We start from the raw sequence: 9,751 nt of genomic DNA, 5'->3' as shown, positions 1-9,751 counted from the left end.
GCTGCCCACACTGCTTTGGATGCAGCCCAGGACACACTTGGCTCTCTGGGCTGGGAGTGCACATTGCTGGCTCATCTCCAGCCTCTCATCCACCAGCACCCCAAAGTCCTTCTTCCCTGGGCTGCTCCCCATCTGTTTGTCCCCCAGCCTCCATTGATACCAGGGGTTATCCCAACCCAGCTGCAGCACCTTGCACTTGGTCTTGCAAAACATCATGAAATTCCCATGGGCCCACTTCTCCAACCTGTCTATGTTCCTCTGGATATTATCCTGTTCTTTGGATGTGTCAACCACGCCACTCAGCTTGGTGTCATCTGCAAATTTGCTGAAGGTGCACTTGATCCCTCCACCAAAGTCCTTAATGAAGATATTAAATAGCATTTGGTCCCAGTACAGACCTCAGAGAGCCACCACTTGTCACTGATGTCGACTGGGACTCCGAGTCTTTGACCAGATGAAACCATCCAACTACTTACTAATCTGTCTAACAGGCCACACATCAAATCCATCTCTCTCCAATTTAGAGAGAATGATGTTGTGAGGGACCACATCTAAAGCTTTACAGAAGTCCAGATAAACAACACCCATAGCCCTTACCTTGTCCACTGCTGTAGTCACTCCATCATAGAAGGCCACTGGGTTGGTCAGGCAGGACTTGCCCTTGGTGAAGCTGTGCTGGCTGCCCTGAATCACCTCTCTGTCCTCCATGTGCCCTAGCACAGCTTCTAGGAGGATCTGTTCCATGATCTTCCCAGGCACAGAGGTGAGGCTGACAGGTCAGTAGTTCTCAGGGTCATCCTTTCTAGCCTTTTTTAAGATGTCACCTTGGACTTCATGGGCTGCCATAACTTTTCAAATATCATGGAGAGTGGCTTGGCAACTACTACAGCCCATTCCCTCAGGATTCTGGGATGCATCTCATCAGGTACCACAGACTTATGTACATTTGGGTTCTTCATGTGGTCATGAACCTGACCTGACAAGCACCCAGTAAGACACAGCATCCAAGAGGAATCACCATTTCAGTGTGCCAGCAATCCTCTTCCCCTCTCTCTTTGATCTTGCATACATTGATGAGGAGAAACTTAGAATTTTTTTTTCTGTGTTATTCTAACTGGTTTCAGTGAAGAAGCAGGGGAAAGCTAAGCATCTGCATGTGAAGCACAAACCCCAAGCAAGATTAAATAATGCAATATTTTTGAAAAGCAGAGAAATTTATGACAGCAGGATTGGGGCAACCAGTTGGAAATGCAGGCACTTTAGAAATATCATGTAAGGAACACCAATGATAAGATTTTGTTATGGACAAATTATTAAACAAGCACAGTGCACTCTTGGGTGGTCTATTTACAAACCCATGAAAACCAGGGAAGATGGTGAGCTTGAGCATCGCAGCTGGGGAGACGACAGCTCACAGGCCCAGTTCCTCACTTTTAGTACATCTACCACCCAGCTGTACCACCCCAGCAACAGAAGGGATGCAGCCAAATCAAAGGCTTTTTAAGGGCATTCACAAATGCTCTTGTGTAATATTGATGTATTTGATGTATTGCTAGGAAATGGTGCTGCTCGATGACCTAACCAGTGAAAAAAGTTAGCAAATCAGGCAGTTATTTAAAGATAACAAGATTTGCGGTTACAAATCACATCCTCCTTCCAAAACCAGTCACACTGCACATTCCAAATCAGTCTTTTAAACAAGCAATGTGAATTGTCTGGCAGTTGCCTGGAATTAAATCACTTATTTTGATGTTGGTTTATGTGGACGTGATTTATTTTCACAAGGAGAACTCATAGTTCACCATTGGAGTATGTTGATACAACCAACATAAAGATAAAGCTAACCCTGTGTTTGGCACTTCTTCTTGCCATGCAGTGACACAATCTTTATTTTTGCACATTTATTTAAGAAATTTTATGTTTTCAAAACAATTCCTTGGACTCTTAATATTTATGCAGTTTTGTACTCATTACTTTTCACCTGTGTCAATAACAGTTCTCCCCTTCTGATGTAATTACCATTGCCTCAAGACTGCTCTTAGCATTTCCAGTTTTATTAACTCCTAGAAGAACCACACGTCCCTTCTGTGCTACCACACCTGCTTGCCTCATGCTTCAGTTCCATTTGCCCTATAGCTCATGTGCCACAAGCCTCTCCATAAGCACACATAGAGCTCAAGACTGCTGTCAGCCAGCCAGGTGCATTCCTTTCTGTCCCCCTAGTTTTGTTCACAGGGGTAGCAAATGTGCAAATCCAGTATTTTCCTTAGAAATGTCAATTTAAAGATTTTGCTGTCTTTTCAAAGTGAACACACACAGACAAGCACACACAGACACACAAATTCTTATTTGTATGCCAGTTTGTTTGAACACTAACCCAGCTTTCCTGGAAGCATTGTGGGGATGCTGATCTCTATTAGACCTGCTCTTCGCTCTGCCTGACAAATAGCAGTGGCTAACACAGTGGGAGAACGGTGAGAGGAAAGCACAGACATGTTCAAAGCTCCTAGAGAAGCTGGTCCTGGAAGGAGGATTATCCTTTCCAAACTTTAAAACACAGTGAAACTGAGGTCCAGTCTCTCCCTGAAGAGTTAGCCTTCAGGAATGCCACAGGTCAGACATTAAATGAGGATTAAGGAGCTGGGATTCATGTCTTTGCATCTCCTTTTGGAGTATACGATGTGCCTCATGTAATGTTCAAAGGGTTGCAGTTATCCTAGCTTTGAGCTACATTATCAATCTAAAATAGATTTGATGCTGTTCCCAAATTTTTTGAAGGGCAAGAAAGTAGAATGTCAGCTCTCATTGTCTCCCCATGTATCACAGCATCGTTACTCTTGTGTCACACAGAGAAGAAATCCAAGAGCTCAGATTCCAAGAAGGTAGATAAGAAAATTCCTTCATACACTACTTGATACAAATCATGTCTCAGGAGCATTGAAGAAAGCTGAGGAGCATGCTGATGAGTCACTTCAATTAAAGATTAATTTATGATAACTTGGGAAAAGGCCTCAGCTTGAGTCTGAGGTAGGCAAGATACCACTGGTTTGTAACTTGAGATGCCGTTCTACTCCTTGGAATGTGCTTGAAGCCAAGCACCAGGCAGTCATGAGATGGTGGGCCTAATGTAAATTAAAATGTTTGCAAATCATTTGGTCACATAAACATGGGAGAAGTTGTGACTAGTGAAATACTCTGCTGAGTAGCTATTGGACTTACTTGCTACTTAACCACTGCCTGTTGACAATTACCCATTGCACAGCTAAGATTACAGACCCAAAGATTCAGTCCCTGGATGCCTGAAGTATGTATGTATTGTGCTTTGATCCAGAGGTTTTCTAAAAAGGTGGCATACCAAGACAAAAAAACACAGAGAGGATTTGCAATGTTTTCTAAATACTCTATCAATTATAGATCAAGGAAAACAGACGCAATAATTTTTTTTCTTAGAAAGAATATGTCAAATGCTGCAGCTTGCAGATACCTTGAAATTATGGCAGGCAAATTTAGAGATAATTAAGATACTAGAAGTAAAAAAGTGAGAGCAATGGAAATCACAGCTTGAACTTACATGAAATCAAGTTTTTTTTAAAAAATCTATCAGCTTTAAATTGGTAGGTAATATTCATAAAGATCAAAATGCAATGCTGGTTTTGGCTGTATAATCTACCGGGGGATTGTGAGAAAGGACTCTGAATTAGTTTATCTTCTGCAGCTTTTCACCTCAATATGTACTCTCTTTCAAACTCCTAAGAAGCTTCTTAGAGAATAGTTTTGGGTTACAACTAATGTGAAAAAAACATTGTGCTCTCTCTGCTGGGCTGAATTTCAACAAAGGAAAACAACCCCTAAATGTAACTCGAAAGCTAATTTCTCCTTCTAAGAATCTGTAAAGGTTGTAGAGTTCTTCAGATATTTGAAACAACCACAGAAACACTGGTTTTAACTATTAAATATGGCTAAACTATAACCACAAAACTTTCTCAGTAAGTACTGCTTTTAGTAAACAGGATTTTGAAGAAATACTATTTCTATTTTATATAGCTACATTATTATTCCAGAGGACCTGGAACCTGAAATACCTCGTTGCACCCAAAATATTGTAATAAAAATTCTATCAGTCACACATAATTTAATTGTGTGTCATTTATTGCCAGTGGTGTGATTCGTGGGGGACTGACATGACCCTAAATGCCTTTGGTGACCAAAGTGATCCAGGTGACTTGGGCTTCTTTCTTCCGTGGTGAGTCATGACAAATATTGTGACATGGAACTCCTCACTCCTCACTGGAAGAGTCATACTGGACTAATCAGCCACCTCCACTGGCTATTTAACACTTAGCTTTTATCCTGATTCCTTAGTGGTAGTGGTTTAGCAGTGAACATAAAGAACAGAGCATCAGAGAGCTACACCTTAGATTGCTGATACTGAGACACATTTCAGTTACTCCAATCCATCTTCAGTTTCTCTCTACTCCACCTACTGTGGATGTTCTAAGGAAAGTCAAGCAGAGGGTAACACTTGAACCAGCGTTCTCTTCCAGACTCTGCCCTGCCAGGAGGGTCTCACTTGCCATAGGTATTCAACGATTCCTTTGTTGGACATCACAGCATAATGAGATACACCAGCAGAGCTGTCTTAATTAGTGCTCATGAATAGCCGTCATTCCAAATGTGCCACGCTAAATTACTATCCAAGTGATTTAGCAAGTCCGGCTCATTTTGGCGGAAACCGGTTAGACAGCCCTTACAAAAGGCCACTGCCACCAGAGATGAGGCTGTGACTCCAACAGCCAAACACAAGGATAGATTACAGTTGACTGTTGTCTTCCACCAACACTGCGATTGTTTGTGAGGCAAACGGCTGTCAAAAGCACAGGGCCGGATCGCACACTGCCGAGGCATCAGTCACGCCTTCTTTTGTGTTTGCACTGCAACTGTTGTAGTTTGCACTCTACTAGAAACAAACAAATAACTGTAGCAAGCCAACGCTGGGAGAAACTATTTCCTAATTACCCAGAGCAGTGGTGCTGGTCTCAGGGTAGACTCGGCAGTGTAAAATTGCAGAAAAACAACCCTATGCCTCCAGCTTTTCCTACCATTTCTCACTAATGTATATATTTAAATGTTACTGATTTCCATTCAGTGTTCATGTATTTATCAGGTAAGACATATATATGTGTGTATGTGTAAAAAGATACCTTCACCCTCATCTGACAAAAAAGAGAGGGTTTTCAGAACTAAATGCCCTTGAAAGTAGAGACCACAGAAGTTAAAATTCACTATTTCAAAGTATGAAAATCAGTTACCAGATTTTCAGAAAACTTTATCTATGGAGGGGCTAAAATGAAAAAAAAAATCTGGTCATAAGGAACATACCAAATGTACTGTAAGTAGCTGAAGACAAAATAAGAAATGTGTTGGATAACAAACTACTAAAACTTGCCTAAACTAAAGCATATTCCAAATATATTGCAAGTATCCACAAAGTCAGAGAATGGCTTTAAAACAATGGACTGCTTTAAAACTGCAGAAAGACTTGGGTATTCCTAATGGATACAACAGATTCCTATTCCTAAAGTATACCTGTGGTTCAATGACAGGCTTTCAGTCTGTGGATTTCTATGGTGTCATGCAGAAGTGGCAAGGAAGCCTGCTGTCCACTGGCCTAAATTCCCAGTGAATGGGGGTTTGAATGGGGGTTTGCATCTGCAACGGAAATGACCTAGGAGACTGCACGCCAAAAAAAAAAAAAAAAAAAGCTAAACTGCAGGCTTCTGCCATACAAAATTTGCAGAGTGAGTCTCACTGAACCTTCACATGCAGCATGAACAATCTCAGAATTGTGTTGCTCAAACTGTGGAGAAAGACATGGCTCCCTGCAACAAGGGTCACGCTGGTTTCCTTAAATGCACTAAAAACAATCAAACAATTACTGATAGTTTGCCTGTTATAAAGAGTTTTCACTGAATCAAAAGGGAGGGCAGAAGCACTATGTACTTATTTGAAGGCTAAAAATCTTATCAAGAAGCACCATAGGCACTAAGGTCTGAAAAGCAAATGGTCACAATTACGTAACTAACTTAAGTTTTATCACGCCTGATCTGTACTCTGTCTGCTAGAACTGTTACAGCTCTATAATTAAAAAATAATAATGTTTTGTTCCCACATTCTTTTAAACAAAGCTGCCTTAATAAAATTGGTTTGCAAATTAGGTGTGGACTATGACTTCTGCTCAGAAAGACAGAACCCTTTTATCCAAGCTCCAGTCTAATGCCCACCCCCACATCCAGCCATCCCCTGCCTATAGCATTTTCCATATAAAATGCCTTCTGAAAGCTGCTTGTGTTGGAGGACAAGAGAAAATGGTTCATCTGCAAACCACTTGGCACAAAACAAACTATGCAAACTTTCCTGAAGTGTAAGGGCATCTGTTCCACCAGGAGTACAACATGCTTGGCTTGCATTTTTAAATGAGCACACCGCAAACTCACTTTGCATGTCTTGGGTAAAAGGATTATTTGCAGAGGTGATTGGAAAAGAGGCAAGTAAGGTCAGTCACTTCTCTGCATACCAGCCCTGTACTGCCAGAGGCCACTGCCTAAGCAAACTGGAAACGGGACACCTTGTTATTTTTCCCTTCCCTCATTACTATTCACATGTGAATCCCCTGGGAACTGCCTGAAGTTCGTAGGTGTTACAAAATAGTGCTCACTGGTTCACATTAGTGTGTGTAAGCATTAAAGCAGGTGCTTACCAGGAGTCCAGTGCAAGAAGACTGTAGCAATCTTCTCTCCTAATTAGGAAGCATTTAGTGACTCTCGTGTGAATTTTTATTACCATTTTGCATCTCAAGAGAGAAAGAGTCATGTATTCAGACATCAACTCCTAACACTTCATTTTTACTAGAAATGTCAACATTCTTTTGGAAGCAAATTCACATGGATTCATTGGATATCTACTGCATATGTGAGCTTGTTTTTAACAGAGGAGTCCATCTATAGTACAACCTCAGAGTGGTATTCCAATAACTTTTCCAGCCATCTGATCTGTGTACTAAAGAACAGTTTTAGGCCCAGGCTCACAAAATTGGGAACTTCTATGTTAAACAATGATCTTTAGGTGTTTGCATAGAGCTGGTAAGATCATTCTGAATGCTGGGCATGTCCTGAGCCCAGTCCTGGTTTGCTGGGCTGTTGCAGCACAGGTCATAGGTTTTGTTGCCTGCCTTCTCCACTAATTGTTCCAGCCAAGTTTTATCTGTCTGTCCCTATGCTTAGGGTTCAGACCAAACATCCCACACTGTCTATGTGGACTATAGATACACTCCATAAACATAAAGCCAAGAATTAAAGTCTTAGCAAATGGAAGAGTAGTTTTTATTATTAGTCTGGCTACAATCAAGCTAAGATTTATTGTCCAAATTAGCTAATAATTGCAGGTAATTCAATAATGATAGAATTAGAACTACTATACACAAAGTTAGTATTATCTTTGCCTTTCTCTGGTCTCATGCTTCCCTTTCCACTGGGCTCAAAAATTAATAAAATCAGGCTTTAGGAAAAGCAAGAGCTGGTTGTAGTAAGCTGTCAGCATCCTAAGTTCTTTGCCTTGATTTCAGAGGCAATATTTATGATTTCTTCTTCCTCTTTTCCAGAAAAATGATGTTGTGTGTTTTCCCCTCCTCACTCAAGGTCTGCTTGGGGTCATTTTTCATGTTCTCTATCAGTTTGTCAACTTGCTCCTGCTTTGTTGGCTCACAGTTCAGTGTAACATCTCACTTTACTGCAGGTTACAAGTATTACCCATATTGCAGGTAAACCACAGAATCAATTGACTCAACTTCTAGGGCTTCGTTTCTTTAGTGATCTGTAGTTGACAGTCAGTGGTTTATATCTGTGGTCCTGAGGCCTCTGTTACCATCCTGTGCTTGAATTTTCTTATCTGGTACTTGCATTTTGGGAGGCCCCAAACACCCTGTTTTTTTAATCTACAGCCTTCAAGCTGTGGTTTCCAGATAGCTTAACTAATGTTTTATGAACACAGCCTAACTACCTGTAGCCAACATCTACATGTTTTGGCAAGAACACTGGTACTTTATTAAAATTACTTTATAACTGGGCAGAACACCTCTCATTTCTTAGTTTATTCAAGCATGACCAAAAAGCACCATGCAAGGCTGGCAGGAGAAAGCCCTATTAGTGGATGCTAAATTGACTTTTTTTTCACAATCCACAAATGACAAATAGAAGCATAGACCATGCACGAATCTGACTAGGAAAGAGTATGTTTTTCTCTATCTACAATGATATATTTATCCTCCCATTTCTATACCTATATAACTACAGGTGACAGCAACTTTCAAGCAAAAGTTACTATGAGGGAGTGATCCTGGATGTCATTCATAGCAAAATTAGCATAATGGAATAGAAACAAAGGTTCCTAGCTTACCATTGGAAAACATTATTTTTGTGTGTTTGGCATAAATTTCAACAGTTCTACAGGAGAATTCCTTTCTCAGTCCTGTCAGAGACACTCCAGGGTCAACTTGCTTAACTAATCCTTGCTTCATTGCTGTACCAGTGCTACACTACTCTTTCAACATAACCCTCTCAAGAGGTGCAGGGAAAGCAGATGTTCTAGAACAGTGAATTTCCATTCCTTTCATTTCAGTTACCTAGAAAGAAGCTGTTGGTGACCTGACATATGGGAAGTATGCTAAGCTAAAGAGCTGTGAATTTTGGATAGTGTTGGAAAAAAACTACCGTTAAGTGGGAACAGCTGCTTTGCATGGAGCTAACAGATCAGCTATTTTAACAAGAGAAAGTCATCTTCCCACTTAATAGAGGTGGCAAGCAGAACCAAGAATCTTCAACTTTTTAGATTGTATTTTTCATCACTTTATTTCTGCAGTTTCTGTGACCCATTAGTAAACGCTGGAGCCTTTTTAGGTTCCACTGGAAAGTTGGCAGCTCAGAGAGGACATACCAAGGAAAGATGCTGGCACTGAAGATGCCTATTTCACTTGATACGTTGGGCATCATTTAAATGGGAACTGTTTTATCAGTCACTACATTATAGAGACAAAATTCAGGAAAGGCATCTGCTTTTGTAAGGGAAAAGTTCTTGTAAACCGATCACTGATTTGAGAATATAGCCAAAGCTCAGAAGGAGGAATTTCCTGCAGCTATGAAAAAAACCAAGAAACAATTGGCTACCAGGCAAAGAATCTAGCCTTGATTCTTACTTTGTCGGTAGCAAAACTCCTGCCAACTTTGATGACAGTAAGACTATAACCATTAGGGGTTAAGAAGCAGTATATAGATACATATATATACACATATATTTAATACAAGAGAAACATGCAATCTGGAATAATTATCATCCCCCTAATAAGGGGTTCAAATTACAGCAATGCTGACTCAACCTCTCATCTGCAAAAAACAGATAAATAGAGAATTATGGATTTCATTGCATTTGGCTGTTTCTTGTGAAACCAGAGTCCTGCCCACTCAGCTTGGGCACAAGTGATCCCACAAAGGATGTTAAGTTTTATAAGAAGTTGGGAGACCATCCAAGGGTTGTCAGCCAATATTTCCCTTCCCTACAGTTATATAATATTCTATTAGGATCTGAGTGCTCCTACTGCTCACACAGTTCCTGAATGGGATCAGTCCTTACTCAGGTAATGTCCTTTGAAGGCTACATAAAAGTTTGCCTCTGTAATGACATTACTTGGAGCTTTCCATTA

The sequence above is a fragment of the Lichenostomus cassidix genome, chromosome 2, assembly GCF_008360975.1.
Source record: "Lichenostomus cassidix isolate B80296 chromosome 2, HeHo_3.0, whole genome shotgun sequence".
NCBI classification, from domain to species: Eukaryota; Metazoa; Chordata; class Aves; order Passeriformes; family Meliphagidae; genus Lichenostomus; species Lichenostomus cassidix.
This window is presented reverse-complemented; position numbering follows the sequence as displayed.